Here is a 20,544-nt window from a genome sequence, read left to right as displayed (position 1 = left end):
TCGCTATCAAGCTATCACTAACGAACGAAAGGGGAAATCCTTTAGAAAATTGCATCCCCACACTTGTTTAAAACTCCAGCTCATCAACCGTCATCAACCAACCAAGGAATAACCTGCAAGTAAGAGAAGAAACACCCGGCAAAACTCCGAAATAAAAATAAAAATGAAAATAAAATAATAAGGAAAGATATTACCGGGTTGCCTCCAGGGAAGCGCTAAGTTTATTGAGTAGTCTTTAGCCAGACTAACTCCCGAAACCTCAATCAGGAGGCTTCTTCTTTATCCTCTTCCCATCGATGCTCCTCAACACTCCCCTTTTACAATTGGTTATGAAGAAACCAATTGCGCAAATCTCATGGGCCCGACCATATGAATTAAACACGTCCCAACAACTCTTGAATTCCCCCAAAAATGGTTCAATGAAGTGAAACGGGGAAGTCAATCTCTTCATCACACTACGATTTCTTCGCCCGGAAATTCTCTTAATTCTTTTAGCCAAATTTTTAAACCTTAACACGTCCCGAAAGGAGATTGAGTATGTTTCGTGTTTGGGTTTTTCACAATCGAGGTAAGTGTCGGAAGGACCGAGTTACTAACTACCTCATGGATCTCCTTACAAAGCTCCTTCTCGATCCCCACACTTGGCTCGTTATATATTAAATCTTCAAGCAGCTTTAGATCGCCAAGTGGGTCAAACTCGCTTTCATCCGTAATGGAAAAGTTCATCAACTCTTCACCAAACTCATCCTTAAATTCTTCCTCCCAAGAGGGAACACACTCTTATACTCTCTGCTCCTCCATTGCGGTATCTTCAATCTCACTCAGGGTTTCAAACAAAGGTGGATTCAAAGGTGGAATATATTTCAAATCATTTTTAATAGAAAACAACACATCATCCATTATTTCCTCCAATTCTGGGGTGGACTCTAATATATTCCCTGATAAATCTTTATGCCCTAAGAATTTCCCCATTTGATTATATGAAAATCGGTATGGAGGAGGCTTTGCCAAAAGTGATTCCCATGGAGCTTTCCGTGCCTCGACTTCTATATTTCTCCTCTCATAAGCATCATGCACCCAGTGATTTCCGCCACAAACTTTGCACCATGGTTCTCCAACTTGTAATCTAAACATTATTCCTATAAAGAACACTCAAAAGAAACGGATCACGGGTACCAGATAAAAATAGATAAAATAGTTAAGAATAACAATAACAATAAAAAAAATAAAACTAAACTTAAACTAACTAAACTAAAATAAATTAATCTAATTAAAATAACTAATCTGATCTAAATATAAATACAAAATACAATAGGCAAGTCCCTAACTCGAGTCATTCTCAATACGCCTCAAACCTTGTCCCCAACAACGGCGCCAAAAACTTGATGTGTGTCTAATAAATGATTTTTCTATGGAACTCACAACTAAGCTTTAAATTTATAAAACGGAAACTCCTAATGACTTCACACACAACCGACAAGTGTACCGATCAAAAGTAGTATATACCTAAGAAGTCCTAGTATCGAACACAAGGACACGTGAGAACGCCTATGATCACTAAACCCTAGACAAGACCTTCCTAAGAATAAAATTTTTTTAACTAAGTTTTAATAATTAAACTACTTGACTTAAATTACTTTAACTAAATTAATTAACTTAACTTAACAAAACTTAACGAAACACTTCGAGACTTAACTGCAATGGAGAAAATGTCTACCTAGGTATGATTCATATTGAAGGTCTAACAAGCTAATGGATTGAATGATCTCACGACACCGGTATCTAAGGATGACACAACTAAGGTTCGCTCATGAAAGCTATATCACCTCTCGGTCTCACTAACAAACCCTAACTTACACTTAATTGATTTTAAGAACAAATCAGGAAACAAATTGCTAAAGTGTTCTAATGTCGACTCTCCTCTCGGACTCACCAACACACTACCCTAATGGAGACGAATACTATGCAACCAATGATAGGGGAACAATTTGGTTTAACTTAAACTAGACCAACTAATCGCTCACGAACCCAAACCCGACAAGAACTGAACCCGCTCTCGCGCGATCCTAATCCTAACAAGTATAAACTATGAGACGACCTTACTTCCTATCACCTCTAGTTATCTAAGAAGGTGTCTACCAGCTGAATTCAACAATTAACAGTCTCAATAAAACCCTACGGTTGTACCTACCGCAAACAAACTCTAAACACAAAGTAAAGAATTGAACATGCAACTATCAATCAAAACCAATTCAATTAATCAAAGAACAAGATTATGAGATAAAACCAATAAAATCACAGCCACTAAGCACAACCTAATTCATCATTAAACCAAAATTTCAATAGCAATTCAAGTCATAATGATCAAACAATCCATAAAACTAGTTAAAACCGAACAATAATCATCTAACCTAAGTAGAACAAACCAGATTAGCCTATCATGATTTTTGAACTGTAGATAAAATATATATAAATGAGAAACATGTTCATATAAATCTGATTACAAACTGTTTGAATGATTAAAAACCAAAAACGAACTCACAAACGTTAAAATAGTCAAAACCGACAACCGAAGGATAAAAGATAGAACCGTAAGCTTGTCCTCCTTGGTTTCTCCTCTAGAGCAGGTGTGGTGGCTGATGGAATGGTGATAATTTCGTTCATAGGGTATAAACCCTTTATATATATGTTTAAATACCTCTTTCCTAATATAAAATAGGTTAAAACAAGCCCACAAGTCCCACTAGAAGACAAAATAGATGGGGTAGCTGATTCCTGAACATTCATGGCAGCCTTTGGGACATGTGGGACGTCGCATAGCATGGGCATGGATGCCTCACCTGGTCGCGTAGCGCGGGCAGGTCCTGGGTGCTCGTTTCTTCGTTTTCTGGCTCGTTTATCTTCAAACGCGCATACCGGGTTCATCCGAATCCCGTTTGAGCTGATTCTTTCTTCATTAAACTCGTTTTTTTCGCTCTCTTCAACATGGAACCTATCATATACACAAAAGTTTAATTTCATTCAAGAACAAGTTATATTCGTTAACGGTTTATGCACAAAACAACACAAAAAAGGGATAAAATGCTATGTATTTTGCAACACATCAGAATGGTACACGGCCAGAAAATTCATCAAGTAGAAACAAAACTTTTCAGCCCAAAGCTTGACGATGTTATATGATTTTTTCAAGCAGAAGAGCATGAGATGATCGAGAACAACATGATCAAAGAAGACAAACCAAGTTTTCAAGTGGCCAATGCCCTCATTGCACCCATGGGGAACTTGTCTACAAAATATCAACAACAAATTCCCATAATAGAAGAGCCTAGTGAGTATGGTGATGAGACACCAAGGGGATTTGGTGCTGGTAGTTCAAACAATCAGGGTGGGCAATCAAGATTTAGTGTCCAACTAATTGATGATAATGATATATATTCCATGACCAGTGGACATGTTCCTTATGGTGGTGGAAATGTGAATCATGGTGTAAGTCCCCGGTGCGAGGGTGATCGATACGAAATCCGCACGAGTTCTAGGAGTGTGGAATCCTCCTAGACTCGTTTATGGTGTTGGAAGACGAAGAACACGATTACGCACAAACAAACACACAAATGGGATAAAACAAATCTGCAGATCCTTTATATATTAAACCAACACATTACATACCGAAAGACAAAACAAAGACACGGCCGATCCGAGGTGAGCTCTACCTCGGGCCGTCCCACGCGACTCTCTCTCTCGGTTTCTCTCTCACAAATACTCTCTCTTTCTTGATCAACTCACAACCACTACCAAAAACTAACTCCAAACCCTAAACATTACACACATATATATAGACTAATATCTTCACGAGCTAGGGCTTGGGCCTATGGTGAAGTTTTCTAACTTCACCAACACGTGAAGTTGTTCTAACTTCACCAACACGTGAATTACTTCTAACTTCACCACCACGTGAAGTTGTGCTAACTTTACCAACACGTCCCATCTAGTCAGAATTGCATAGCGACGGTCACAAAATGCACCAACAGACTCCCCCTTGACCGTTTCTCTCAATTCTAACAAACACAAAAGATTATCTGTTACAAACCATGCACCAACAGACTCCCCCTTTTCCGTTGCTCTTCTATGTTCTTCTTCTGGTAGGACTCAATCAACCAGTAGTGTCTAAATCTGTCATGAAGCTTTACAAATCTACCAATCACCTGATGTCTTCTATATCAAATCTCCCCTTCAGTGTAAGCGCCTCAGATTACTTCGATCGAGATCTTTGTTCGTGACAATCCCTGTACCTAATCAGTCGTCTCAACCATAATCGGTTTGTAAAATAAGGTTCAATCTTCAACTACTCAACAGTAAGTGATCAATTTCATCACAAAGCCACCTTGGCAGAATCTAACACACATGACCATAAATATATAACGGGTTTCCCAATAAAGCTGAAGCATCTTCAACCAGGGATAACGATCAAAAAATTTCTTATTATTTTCGAGAATGAATTTATTTAAATAGCTCACCCCTAATAGATAAGTATCCCAGATACTCGTATCCCACATTTTCAGGTTGAGAGCTTAAACAATTTAATTCCCAATTAAATCCAACTTGTTCCAAAATTTTCACCTTCATAAATAAGCATCCCGGATGCTCGTATCCCACATTTTCAGGATCCAAATCTCGAACGCCTTGAAAATAACATAAATAATATGCTCTGACCGCGATCCAGTAATGACAAAAACAAGAACAAAATTTGACTTTCTTCAGTTGGTCAACCTCTTCTTGGCCCAAAAACACCCAAATAACCAAATATGTGTCAATATCCAGTTTCAATCAATATCTCATTCGCAACTTCAACTACATATCCATAGTTGACCCGTATTTGTTCACACGTAAGACCAAGAGATACCAATTGTCTCTCTTTGTTATAACAACATTTTTGGTCTCACAATAATCGTTTACACCTGGCCATACGGACGAAAACTCCAGACAATTTTTTTTTCAATTTTTTTTAACTTCGCCAAAAGTCAACTTCGCAAAAAGTCAACTTTGTCAAATAAGTCAACTTCGCTAAAACCCTAAAATTTTAGCGACAACTTCGCCAAAACGGCTGTTCTGACCAAAAATCGATCAGAAACGGGCCAGAAACACCAAAATGCAGATCTCGAACCATAGGATAAGAGCCTAAGGCTCTGATACCACTTGAAGGTTCCCAGCCAGATCTACACAGGAGTATCTCGTAACACGACGGTGTGGAATCCCCACGTATACGATACGAGTGCTAAGACGATGAATACATAAATCACACGCAATACACAAGTATATAAGAGAATACTAGTTATATTGCCAAGAGTAATAACCAAAACCAAACACGTGACTCAGAGAATCACACAAACACAGCCGTCCGAAGTTGTATCAAAAGGAGCCAAAGTTAGAGTTTATATGACTCGACAACTTCGCCTAACATACTAGCCGAAGTTGTCCTAACTTCGCTCAACCTAAGTTCGCCTAAACACATAGCGAACATAAAAGAACAAGTTCAACACAAAATGAATATTGTAAACCATTACAGACACAAATAAACATGAGATACTGAACTATTGGCATTATGCACCAACAGACTCCCCCTTGGCAGTAGCTTCATATCTCTATCTATCTTCTTTCTCGTGTCTTGTAATCCAAAAATCACATACCCACCGTCTTTAAGCATGAATGCCCTGTCTCACACAGACTGAGACCACCCTCTGGTACTTCTTTGCTTCATCCTTCCATGCAGGAATATAGAAAATCTTCTTATCATTAAGTACCTGCAAATCAGCTTGAGACAAATTAACCAAGTGCATTGGATCATACACTCTCAGGATCTCATGTTCATCCTCATCTTCCATCACGGCTTCGGCAGTCTGGCAGTCAACATACCACCACTTGAGATCCTTCAACACATCCTTGGGCATCAGCTTCATCGGAACCTCTTTCAAACATCGAATCGGCTTGTATTTCATCACCATCCAGGGCTTACCATCAGCCCACATACCGCGTTCCTTGTCTTCAATCAACTTTCCTTTCTGAGGCTTCAACAACTCATACTTTTTCTCTTTCACACTTTCCTTCCACACAATCTTTCCAACCCATCTTGCAAAGTTGTCATCACTTCTATTAATCAATCTCAGCTGAGCCAAATCTTTCACCTCACACTTAGGGAAGGTGTTGAGCGATATCAAAGCATTCTTAAAATACTGAACCCCGTCATATCGCTTTATTTCAAACAATTTTAGCTGTTCATCATACAACCAACAGATAATACTTTTCTTTGATTCAGCATAGCCCTTGATATTGTAACTTTTCTTGAACCTTGTTGGTACCGCAGGTTTCTTTGTCTTGAAGAACCATTGAGGACATCCTTCTTTCCATCTTGGCTGTTCTTCCCACTCAGAATCACCCGACACATTTTCATCTTGACCCAACTTTACCTCATCAACACTTGGAATATCATGCTCTACACCATCATCAACTATCTCTCCTTCTTCTAACTCACTATCAATTTCTATCTGTTCATCAATCTTTTCAATCTCACTAGCTGTCAATACATCAACAACTAAATCATCCTCATCATTACCCAACAACTCCTCATCGTCTACAACCACCACAGTCTCCCCACCTGTACCGCCTGACGGACCAACAGACTCCCCTTGAGATGTGAAAGTCCCAAGATTTTGTTCAGTTCTTGGCAACTCACCACCTGCATCTTTCGATGCATTGGGATCATCGTCTCGGTCTTGCCTCTTCTTTGTCCTCAATTCATCACCCTTGCAACTTGACTCCCTTTGAGATGCTAAGAACTGTTTAAGAGCATCAAAGAGTTTACCGTGTTCAATGAAAAGTGATGATTGTATCTGCTTCTCTGCCACAAGCCGCTAAATAGCTTGTGTCTAAATGAGATTAACCCGCGACTGTTCAGCAACAACCCGTTCAAGAGCCGCAATCTTCTCAGAGTCAGACAGAGTAGCATCAAAGTCAAACCGCATATGATTAATATCTTGAGCATACGGCAATGAATTCCCAAACTTGCTAGAATATCATAGGTAGGCTTAATAGTAACCGTGGGTGGTATAGAGACAGGTAACCCAGTAGTCACTACCAGCGTTGACTCAACAAATCTAGCGACCACCTCTGATGGAGTAAGGGTAGGAGGCGGTAAAAAACAATCTCCGGTGCTGTAAACTGGAACGTGGTAGGAGGAATACCAAATGATGACGACGCGGTCACCAATGACACACTCGAGGTCACCGGCAGTGTGACAGTTGAATTAGTAGGTAACATAGTCATACCCGATAACGATGGTGGGGAAAAATTAACAACCCTTGAACTTTCACCAACTTTTGCCTTCTTTGATCGTCGTATCAACCGATACAAATCCTCCTCAAAATCTAATTCACTATCATCTGAGTCTTTCTTTCGATTGCCATGAATTCTTTCTTGCCTGGAAAGAATTTGTTGTGCTTCGACTATATCATCAGTGGAGGAATCAGAGACAGTTCCCTCAGAATCCGCCACAGATGTACCGACCGTGAAAACATTTACACCAGACACCTCAACCACTGAGGTTTGAACTTCAGCAGCTGGATCAAGACTTTCCATATCAAAGAAACCTTGCCCTCCAAAGGCAACCTCAAGATCAACTTGTTCTTCTGGAGCTGCTACAGGGTCAACAGGAGGTGCTTGTTGTACCACAGGTGGTTGACCGACAGGAGGTGGTGGTTGAACCACAGGAGGTGGTTGAGGGATATCGGCCTGTTGCGGTACCGGATCAAGAAACTCATCTTCCGGAGGAGCAACGTAAGCAGGATTCACTAAGTAACCAAACAAGGCAGTGTGCCTCGGACGTAGCTCTTCCCTGCTACGTGCACTCGAAGATCGACATTGAGCAAAAATTCTCTTAGAAACACTCTCTACATAAGAAATAGGACGTCCTTGTGGTAAATTGGGAGCTACATGATTGAGGATCATCTGTAAGAATCGCGGATATATAAAAAATCTTTCCTGAGCTACCGCGCGTCGCTGACGGTCGATCTCATAGAAAATCATCTAACTAAAGCTGTAAGGCTTGTTGTAAGTCAACGCATTCATCGCCGGTTGCATTGTTGCACCCATACCATCTGTACCAGCTTTGCGACCAGACATGCACACAATCATCATGTGCATCAGAAATATCCATTGATCTAACAGAAACCCCTTCCTTCTCTGAGAGTCTGCCAATGGTCCTGAATACCCCATACGAACAAATGCACCATTTCGGAAAGTGGCTGAAAAGTCAATAGGGTCGTTAGTAGTCTCAACCCCAAACTGTAAAGCTTCCCTGATCTGATTGGCCGAAAACTGTACCACCTGATTGTTAACAGTAGCACGCATCACAGGGGGGGTCAATACGACAGTCATACTCAACTGTGTTCCAGAAGTGTTCACTGTTCGGTAGTGAGATCGAAAGAGTAGTAGTAATGGCATGGAAAATACGTGAGAGAATAAGAAACTTAATGATCTCACCGAAGTCATTAGTTCCACGACCATCCGGATCCAAGGTGATATACATGTTGTGACCCGGAAAAAATTGTCTCTTATCACCTCCGCCTTCGTCACCACCGGTACCTCCAGCACCTGCCACTGCAGCCATATCTGCAAAACAAACAAGCTAAGTCAGATGTCTGCATCAACAGGTTACAACTTCGCCCTGCATGATACAGGCGAAGTGATTAGCGATGTTGAGTGATAGGCGAAGTTATATTAAGTTCGCCGAACCCTAACTTCGCCACATAAAGCGGCGCATGATTCACACCCAGTTATGGCTAAGAATGTCCGATCAGATAGTAGTAATAGGAAAAGAGTAATGCGATTGAAGTATCAAATAACTTATTATCATCAAAAGAATCCTCAATCGGACCGACATGGTGTCAACAGGGTTTGATACGAAACGAGTTCAATACCGAGCATTGTGGATAAGATTACCATACATAATTGAAGAATTATGTGACACAATGATGTGACAAACCTTTTAACACAGATGAAAAACAGATTATAACGATGTTTGATTCAAGTGAATAAGTTCGTCGAGGGTTAGGGCTAAGGGTTTGGACAAGAGTTTGACCAAGTTTGACCACCCCTTCACTTTATATAGTTTTTTGAAAAATCCCAGGGGAGAAGTTAACCTAACTTCGCCCTTTATCGAACTTCGCTCCTTAGTCAACTTCGCTCTTCATCTAACTTCGATGATAGCGAAGTTAATTAAAAGTAAGTTAAAAATAAAACGATCAAAAACAAGTAACCAAAAGTTTAAAAAGTTAAACCATAAGACAAAATGCATAGTAAAAGTTATATAACTAAATAAACGGGATCAAATTTCAGTCTAGCAGAAACCCAGCGTGTGTTTAGAAAAGATCCGAACATGAATCATACTAATTAAGAAGCTGTCACACAGATCCATGTTCAGCGGTATTATGACATAGAGAAACAGGTTGTAGGCAGGTATAAAACTTAGTATGGTTTTCATTGCTTCTGTGATACGGATTAGGTTCAATTAAGCTCAAAATTTATATGGACATCACATGAGAGATTATGATGCCTCCTATCTATTCTCAAGGCGTATTTGGCTTTCCCCAAGTCACCTCGAGTTGACTTCGACCCGTAGTGTCTGATCAATCAATATTCATATGTCGACCTTCTGATTCGTCTTCCCCAACTTTCTTATACTTTGAAATATTCTTTCTTGCCCCTTTCTTGATATTTGTAATCAGATAATCTTCATAAGGCTTAACGATAATAATAACCCTTTTTTTTAGAATAATACAACTGCAAGTCCCGAATCTGGATCACTGCAGAAACATAACACTATCTTTGCGGGAATCAGAACACTCACGGGTTCGTGTATGACTGGGTAATCACTTTTCTGCCTATCATTCGGAGAGATGTATGTGAAGACATACACAACTCAAAATGACTCTCCATAGTAAATCGAGAAGATTTAGTTTGTATCACATCTTCTTTTACGCACCATAGAAAGCTACCATAACATACAATGACTGTTCTAGAGTCTTTTAGGCCTAATTACTTCATCGGTTAAGCACACAAAATCAGTTTATCTATCACTTTCCAAGGTTGGATCAATTTTCATTTTAACACCGTATTGAAACTTCTTGTGAAGTTATAGACTAAAAATCATTTCCCCCAAAAAAATTTTTAAATTCAGACGCCCTGATCAAGGAAAAGTTAGTGGATCAGCCGGACCGACCACATACGAGTATGTGTCCCTCCGACTAAGTATGAACGACTAATTTTAAGCGAAAGAATAAAAATCCATCATAAACCGCCCCGGTCGCTTTCAGTCATCTGGCTAATTGCTATCCTTATAGATGTAAGGACCAAACATATTCATGGAATATCTCCGTCAAACTTGAGCAACCGACATAATTTTAAGCGATAGTGATGTTTTTTTTAATATAATAACAAGAAAACAAGGTTACTCAGGATTGATCATTCCATTTAGCTCAATGAGGTTTTGAAAACGGGATCGGTCAAACGCGTTTGTAAAAAGATCAGCAAAATTATCCAGTGAATCAACCTTTTCAAGCATAATTATTTTCTTCTCAGCACAATCCCGTATAAAATGATGACGAATGTCAATATGTTTCATTTTACTGTGTTTAACGGTATTGTTAGTTATTGAGATTGCAGCAGTGTTATCAATGCAAATAGGAGTTTAAGTGAAATTCAGACCATAATCGCGCATTTGATGTTGTATACATAAAACCTGTGAGCAGCAGTTCGATGCTGCCATGTATTCTACTTCGCAGGTGGATATGGCTAGAGAGGTCTGCTTCTTGCACTGCCACGACACCAATCTTCCTCCGAGAAACTGACATCCTCCGGTTATTGACTTCCTGTTCTGGTTGCAACCTCCATAGTCAGAGTCGGTATATGCTACAAAAATTCCATATGCTACAGCTTGTAAGTCCCCAGTGCGATGGTGATCGATACGAGATCCGTACGAGGTCTAGGAGTGCGGAATCCTCCTAGACTCGTTTATGGTGTTGGAAAACGAAGAACACGATTACACACAAACAAACACACGAATGGGATAAAATGAATCTGCAGATCCTTTATATTAAACCAACACATTACATACCGAAAGACAAAACAAAGACACGGCCGACCCGAGGTGAGCTCTACCTCGGGCCGTCCCATGCGACTCTCTCTCTCTCTCTCGGTTTCTCTCTCACAAATACTCTCTCTTTCGTGATCTACTCACAACCACTACCAAAAACTAACTCCAAACCCTAAACATTACACACATATATAGACTAATATCTTCGCGGGCTTGGGCTTGGGCCTATGGTGAAGTTGTTCTAACTTCACCAACACGTGAAGTTGTGCTAACTTCACCAACACGTCCCATCCAGTCAGAATTACATAGCGACGGTCACAAAATGCACCAACGCATGGGAATGAGTACCATGGTTTGGTCTCAATGTTTACTGAGTCATATAATGCCTTTGTGGCAAAGAATCTGATTCATACCAGTGTGGTTCATGAAGACCTTGAGAAAATCGTTGCAGATGACTTAGAAGACATTGATTTGAAGTGGCAAGCTGCTATGCTAGTTGTAAGAAGTAAGAGACTCTTTAACAGAACAAGGAGATCATTGGTGTCAGGACGCAATGATAGAATTGGATTTGATAAATCCAAGGCTATTTGTTACAATTGTCAATTGGCATGACACTTTGCTAGAGAATGTAATCAACCAAGGCATTTCCAGAACAACAATCAAAGAAATCAGTATCAATACCAAAACCAGAATCAAGGTCAACCAAGACAGATTAACAGCAACAACTTTTAACAACAAAATCTCCAGCAAGTGATCCCACAACAGCAGCCTTAACAAAGAAACCAACAACAATTCCCTCACAAGCTCCTTTTAATCAGAACAGAAACAATGCAAATCCATCAAGAAACCAAGGGAATATGGCATTAGCTCCACAACAGCTAGAAGATGCATTTGATTGGAGCGATCATGCTAATGAGATTGAAAAGGCAAATGTTGCATTCATGGCTAAAATAGAGAATGAAGCTGAATCCTCTTTATCTCAGGTACATTCAAATCCCTCGAAACTTGAATTACTTGAAATGAGTGAATCATTGAGAATGACAGTTGTAAAGCTACAAAGTGAATGTTTCAATAAACAAAGTATGATTAATGTCTATGAGAGAAGTGACTAGACTTATGAAGAAAGGATTAAAAGTCTGGAACAGGATTGTATGGATAGTTAAATGATTCAGTCCAAATATGTCACTAAGATAGAAGATTTGAAGAAGATGTTCCTTAATGAGAAGTTGAAAAACACTACCCTTCAAGTTTAAAATGATTTTCTGAAGAATTTAGTTTCAACTGGGAATATTTGTGGGAAGATGAACAAGATCAAAGAAGAAGATAAATACAAGGTTATTTCTCCACCTTTCAATAACAACTACTCATTGAAGGTAGATAAGGAAAAGAGAGATGCTTATCTTAAATAGTTTAGAGAGGTATTTAATGACCAAAAGGAATTTGTTGAGAATTACAAGATGGTTAAGGTTGATGATAAGGGTGAGTTTGTGATGAAAGAAGAAGTCAAAATGAGAAGTAGTGAGATTTCTATTGGTGTGAAAGTGTCTGAAGATGACCTTCATGGTGAATTATTGAATAGAGATGACTTAAGTGAGTCAAGTGACAAAAGTTCATGCAATGAAAGCTTAAAGAAATAAAAGAATGGCAACAAGGAACCAAAGAACAAAATCCATTTGCTGCCAAAGATAATACCTAGGATGAAAAAACATCATGAATAGATGAGAAGTGAACACAAGTCTTTTGATATTTGTGGTGGTTCAAAAGCAAAGAAAAACAATGAAAAATCAGTCTATAAAGTACCACAGACTAGGGATAACAAGAAGACAGAAGAAACCAAGAAGAATGATGATCATTTCATACCTGATTACCCTTTTTTCTCAAACCAAGAGTTATTTGATTAGGGGAAGTAGAAAGTATGAATGACTATCTCAGAAGACAGTCAAGACACAAAGATGACAAACATGACACTCCAATCAGATTGGAGGAAATCAAATTTGCGAAAAGCACTGTTTCAAGAGAAGAAACAAAAATTGAACAATTTGTGCCTTTCAACATAAATTTCAATGGTTTAATTGCACATCAGTATCAACCCTGATGTGGTTTCCAAATTAGTAAGATGTGTAAATTTTGAGAAGTCACCAAGAAGTGAAGAGAAACCTAAGAGAAATGTGTTCAAAAAGAAAAAGTCAAGAACTAAATGGTGATGAAACATTTCTTCTATTGAATGGGTTTAAGCCACATGGATTCCTGTGGAAACCTAGAAAAGAAACACTAGTGACAATAATGAAAAAGGAATATATGATTGAGGAATGCAAAAGCATAGTTCCTTATGTTAGAAATGTGATTGAATGTGGTTATGAATCTAATTATTCATGTGAGATTGTGTATGACGAAACTAAACCTGATGCAACAATTGTTAATGTTGTTGATGATTTGCAAGCTAAATCAGCTTGTATTTTATACTATACTGATTAATTTACTTTGATTTGTGTAGGAACATTCCACACCAATCAATGATGTATGGTATTTGGACAGTGGATGTTCCAGGCACATGACATGTGACAAAAGGTCACTGGTGAATTATGAAGAAAAGTTTGAAGGACCAGTTGCATTTGGGAGCGATGAAAATGGAGGGAAAATTATGGGGAAAGGCATTCTCACAAATGGAAAAGTTTCTTTTGATAATGTGTTATATGTTGAAGGATTACTATATAACCATTTAAGCATATCCCAGATGTGTAACAAAGGTTATAAAGTTGGTTTTGATGATTCTCATTGTTTCATTCTCAAACCTGAATTTATAATTCCTCCTCACATGATTATGATGATGGCACCAAGAAATGGGAACTTATATGAATTGAGAATGAAAGATGCCATTTCAAGAGGTGGAACTTTTTTTTTGTCAAAGGCCACCGAACATGAAACAAAGATGTGGCATAGATAACTTTGTCATGTTAATTTAAAGTACATGAACAAACTTGTTGAAGGTGAACATGTAATTGGTTTACCCACAAGGGAATTCAAGCTTGATGACGAATGCATTTCATGTCAAAAGGGTAACTAGCATAAATCAACCCACAAAACAAAGCTAATTAAACTCAATTGATCAAATGCTTGAAATGATTCATATGGATCTTTTTGGTCATGTGAGTGTTGCTAGCATTGGCAAAAAGAGATATTGTTTGGTGATCGTTGATGACTTTTCAAGATATACCTTATTTACTGCGTAGCGAGTAAACGATAAATTGGTTAATTCGTAATGATTAAACGAGTCACCGACCGATACCGATACCGATTTTGACCCGTAGGGTCATATATGAGTGATATATGCATTATAGTGGCAGACATGTTAATATTAAGACCCCGGTGCGCATAAAACCAATTAAACGAAAAAGGTTTCGTTTAACGATACGCTATGAGTTTAAAAGCAATCGTTAACATCAAAACGAGCATTGTAGCATCCGTCAAGCCGAAAACGATTTATGGAACACTTATATGAAATGTTTTAAGAAATTCGTGAAAATATTTTTGATTTTTACAACGGGTCACTACGTTTTTCTTATTTTACAAAAAATGAAAAACACTCATTTTCGCGTTGTTTTTTGCACTCGAACTATTTATGTTGCGAAGCACCGAACCGAGACCGAACCTTGGAACACAAAACGAGGCAGAAATGGGCCAAAAAGAGGCCTAATGGGCCCCTTTTAATTGTGGCCATCAAAGACCCTGTTCGGTCACGATTTGGTTAGACTGACGTAGATCAAAAGGCCACGACATGATCAAGACTGAAGTGAAATAAACGAGGACGAGTTGAAGAATTGCATTATGGTTATAATGGTGTAATACCGAAATCCATACGGATTTCGGTTTGTCTAGTAAGACCGAAATCCTTATAGATTTCGGTTAGGCTAGTTTAGGCTTATATGGGCTTGGCCTTTGGGCCTCTTGTAAATGCTAATTATATAAAGCATGTTTAATCATTTTAAGGTAAGCAGTTGTTGAGAACTTTGAGAGCCACCATAATCCTAGAGAGCAAATACCGATTTGGGTATTCTCATGTACTAGAAGATTTAATAATATAATCCTGTGCATTTGGAGTATTATCGTGTTTATTATATTCATATTTTTCTTCTATCTCGTTCTTGAATCACCACTGTGTTAGGTTTCCACACTAACATCGTGTTCGAGTTGATATCATATTGTAGTGATCCAGATTCTTGACTTACAATTGGTATCAAAGCCTTAAGACCTATTCAGGCTCGTTATTGTGATATCAACGTATTCAAGATATAGGGTTTTGGTGGTTTTACAAGTTTTTGGTGACTTCTTGATCGGAGAGGAAGAAAAGACTAAGTTTGGTAGAGATTTAGTTATTTTGGAACAAAAATTTGAATCCCTTAATTAACAGGATTCAGTTGATAGTAAATCTTGACCAATCTCTCCAGATCTCCGCAGAAATTAACTGTTCTCGACCATTTACCAAGAGTTCTCGGGTTAAAAAACAGTGTATTCGGCCAAGCTTGCCTGCTTTTGGTTTAAAAAACAGCGTTTTCGGCCAAATTCCAGTGTTCTCGGTCAACTGTTTATAATCTCGGTCAACGCAACTGGTTCTCGGTCAATATCTTGAGTTTTCGGTCAAAGGAGTTCTTTGTCAACGTCTGTTCTAGGTCAAGGAGTAAAAAAAAAATTTTTCTTGAACGAAATTTTCCCTGAGTACTCCTTATAAGCGATACTTCATTCTTGAAAATTTTGGCGAAAACATTTTTTTTGGGTGATTTTCGGTGAATTTTTTGACGGGATAATCGAAAAAATTTGTCTTGAATAAAATTTTTCCTAGACGCTTCTTCTGAGTTGGACATCTGTCTTGTGAATTTTGGTGATCATATATTTTCAAAAAATTTGGCGGGAAAATCAGATTAATTCCTTTAATTACTCAATGGATTCTCAACAACTCGTCTCAATGTTTGGAAGTACACTTAATTTGTCTGCTCCCTCACAAGTAGTGTTTCAGAGTTCGTCTATAAAGGTAAGTTTTCAATCATGTTCTCAAGATTGCACTGATAAGATAAGTTTGTATAAGCTTCATAATGACAACTTGATTAGAGACATGGAAAGGATAAAATCTGAGAACTTTAAACTTAAGAAAATTGAAAAAGCCTTCCTAGATAAAATAGAAGCACAGAATAAGGACATCTCTAAGCTTAGATTTGATTTTAGTATAAAATGTTGTCACTACCTAGATGCCAAACAGGAAATCGCTGAACTAACTTCTAAACTGGAAACCTCCAAGTTAGAAATTTTGAATCTAACTAGAAAAATTGAAAGGGCTGAACTAGATTTTATAAAATTCGATGGTTCTAGTAAAGTAGTCAAGTAAATGATTGAAAATCAATTATGGTGAAACGAAGGTGAGGGTATAGGATATAGTCAAGTACACCACCATATAATGACAACTATAGGTTTAATATGAAATTGTTGATTAGGATCCCTAGAGGAAATCAAGCCTGTTTTTAAATGTGTGAACAATTTTGATGCTTCTACTTCATGTGCATATATAGTAAATGATGTTGTTTTTAATAGTAAAGGGGTTCGGGCTAGTGCAAATAAATCTTATTCTAACGTGTCATCAAACTCAATAAAGGGAAGGCACATAATAAATCAGCACGATAAGGACAGTCTCGTCCTCATAGATCCTCCGGATCTCCATGTGTTGATAAATCATTGGGTGCTATTTATATTAAGAGTCAAACATGTTACCACTGTGGCACGCCAGGACATATAGCCAGAAATTGTGTTCATCGTCTATATGTTCCCTATTACAATAAAGATCAGAAGGCTTCACCAATGGGCAAGAAGAATGGAAAAACCTTTCCTACGAAGGAATTCCAACATGAGGCAAGTGCTTCTATTGACATTAGAAGAAGGATGAAGGCATGTTTCATCTGCGGGAACGGCGGGCATTTGGCAAAGGAGTGTCACTATCGTGCTGTTAATAGACAAGCTCCTCAGGTGAAAGGTAATAGGTTTCAACCGAATACAGTGGTTAACAAAATGCTAATTTTACAAAACCACTAGTATATGTACAACTGGTCACAGATATTCGAGGATTCAAAGTTAATATGACAGGTTTACACTCAAATGATTTAGAAACTGTTAAAAGAAAAATAAATTTTAGAAATCAAAGAGTGTTGAGAGTTATAAGAATTCAAATTCGAATTGCTCCACTCCAAAGTCTGTTCTATCAAATTTCACTAAATCAAGACAGACTTGGAAACTTAAAACTCAGCAAACAGAATCTGTAATAACAAATGATTATATTAAATATGGGAAAGATATGAGTTGGCAAGAGGCCACATATGTTGATGCTCAAGGGAACTCCAAGACATTTATGACTTGGGTTCCTATGTCCAACTGATCCCGCTATGCGTATAGGAACAACCACAAATGGATTGTTTATTAAATGGGTTGTTCCAAGCACATGACAGGGCAAATATCTATTGTTTTTAAATCTTTAAACCTTAAAATGGATTATTTGTTGCCTGGACGGGATTTTAGAGTTATAGAACATTTTTAATCTGCTCTCTAAGTGTGTACGAACAAATCAGGGAATGCATTGCATATTAAAAGGTTTGTTCCAGACATTCAACTCGCAAGGATGCAGAATCTCATAACAAGCTTATTCCTAGGGGGATATTCTCACAAATCGGAAAATGATGTCTTGAGGATAAAAGGTAACCGTATCAATTTGGTATGAAAGATTGATCAGTCAAAAAGATTTTAAAATTATAAAATTTTAAAAATTCAAAAATATGTTCACATATAGTTTTTCAAGTATAGTTTTTTATTTTGTGTTATTTCAAAATGTGAAAATGACTTGATCGTACATGAGAAATGATTGTACATCAGTTGGCTAACTATCACACTTCTTCATATATTGTTTTTAAATGCTACGTTTCGACGATTGAGTCTTTTTGAGAATAAATTTTTACATATTTTATAAATTTGCACAAATTTAGGGGGTGAAAATAAAAAAAAATCAAAAAAAAGTGTGTGTGTTTATTATTAATAATAAAAAATAATAATAAAAGTTTTTATTACAGTGTTTATTATTATGTTTTTCAAGATTCACTCTCGCTTAAATTTATGTCGGTTGCTCAAGTTTACAGAACATATACTTGTATATTTTTGGTCCAGTGATCTACTTGTAGATTCACAGGATAGCCATTTATCTAAATACTTAAAGCATCTGGGGCGATTGTGACGTGTTTTGATTTAATTCTTTCAATTAAAATTATGTCGGTTATTCTACGTTTGAGGGACATGTATTTACATATGTGTTTGGTCCTGTTAACCACTTGTGGATATACAAGATAGCCATTCACCAGAGAACTAAGAGCTACCTAGGCGACCGAGTTTTAAACTGTCTTCTGTAATTTTATGGGAAGTGATATCATTATTCAGTTAATAGTTTTTTAGAAGCTTCAAAACATTTTCATATGAAAATTGATCCAACCTTTGGAAAGTTATAGATAAATTATTTCTGTGTGCCTAAGGGGTGAAGTTATTAAGCTTAAAAGGCTCTAGAACAGTCATTGATTTGTATGGTAGCTTTCCATGATGCGTAAAAGTTGAAGTGATATAAACTAAATTTGCTAAACTTACTGTGGAGAGTCATTTTGAAGAAATGTGCATGTCTCCATATACATCTCTCCGAATGATAGGCAGAAAAGTAATTACCAGGCATACACGAGCCCGTTAGTGTCTTGATCACCAAAAATATTATCTTCCTAAGTTATTGCTTAAGTTATAAAAAAATAAAAATAAAAAAATAAATAATAATATAAATAATAAAAAAATAGATTATTGTGTTATTAAAAAAACTCGTATTTTAAAAGGTTTAAAGGTCAAACTAGAACTACAAGTGTGGGGCATTCAAATAAGTCCTAAACACTCTGAATGAAAAGCCTGTAAGTTCGGATGGCTTGTAAGTCCAACGTTCAACCTTAAATCTTAAAATTTTGTTTAATTATCTATAAAAATCTTTTGATCAAGCACTAGGGGGTTGGAGTCAAATTAGGGTGATCTGGGGAAAGCCAAATACGTTTTGAGAAGAGATAGGGGCATCACAGGTCCATGAGTGATGTCCATCTAAGCTTTATGCTGAACTGAACCTAATTCATATCACTGATGCAATGAAAATAATGCTAAGTTCGTTATACCTGCTATCAACATGTTACTTTATGTCATAATAACGCTGAACATGAATCTTTGTGACAACACTTAAACATATGTTTCCATGTTCGGATCTTTTTATATACCACCGGGGTTTTTATCAAAACTGAAATTCGATCCCAAATTAGCTAAATTACAAGAAGACCGGGTGATTAAATTTGTTTTATTTTTTGTTTTTGGTTTTATTTTATTTCACTTATTTTATTTTTACTACTTGATTACTCTTGTCAAAACAAATGTGTTAAGAAATCATTTTAAATTTTGTCTTCAGCAAATGAAATATGATATCGGTTATTGTGTTATAGTTGGTTTAGCTGGTGTGATCTCATTTCAAGTTTTTTTTAAGAAAATCATAAAAATCGGAAAAATTAAAAATTAAAAAATATGTCTATCATATTTTGTTTAATTTAATTGTTTTCAAAATATTTTGGTTGATCTTTCTATCAAAGTTGATTGTTCGTACAAGACTGATTTATTGCGACAGAAGCATATGAAGTATCTGAGATTCAAATTGGATGATGCTGTTAAAAAGGGGGAGATGGTAGAGTATTGGATGCAGATGCTAAAGTTGCTGATCATGTCCATGTAAAGATTCTGAAGGTTTTGAAAGCATTAGTCTAAGGGGAAGATTGTTGGGTCAAGATTTGGTTAGACTGACGCATAACAAAAGGCTACGACATGATCAAAACTGAAGTGAAATAAACGAGGACAAGTTGAAGAATGGCATTATGGTTATAATGGTGTAATACCGAAAACCCTATGGATTTCAGTTTGTCTAGTAACACCGAAATCCTTATTGATTTTGGTTAGGCTTGTTTAGGCTTATATCGGCTTGGCCTTTAGGCCTCTTGTAAGTGCTAACTATATAAAGCATGTTTAATCATTTTTAGGTAAGCAGTTGTTGAGAACTTTGAGAGCCACCATAATCCTAGAGAGCAAATACCGATTTGGGTAATCTAATGTACTTGACCATTTAATAACATAATCGTGTGCATTTGGAGTATTATCGTGTTTATAATACTCGTATTGTTCTTCAATCTCGTTCTTGAATAACCACTGTGTTAGGATTCCGCACTAACATCGAGTTCGAGTTAATATCATATTGTAGTGATCCAAATTCAGGACTTACAATTGGTAGAGTATTTGATGCAGATGCTAAAGTTGCTGAT

The sequence above is a fragment of the Bidens hawaiensis genome, unplaced genomic scaffold, assembly GCF_021521415.1.
Source record: "Bidens hawaiensis isolate Kalapana, Puna unplaced genomic scaffold, B.hawaiensis_p1.1 tig00022004_1, whole genome shotgun sequence".
Classification (NCBI taxonomy): domain Eukaryota; kingdom Viridiplantae; phylum Streptophyta; class Magnoliopsida; order Asterales; family Asteraceae; genus Bidens; species Bidens hawaiensis.
Note: the sequence above shows the minus strand (reverse complement) of the source record.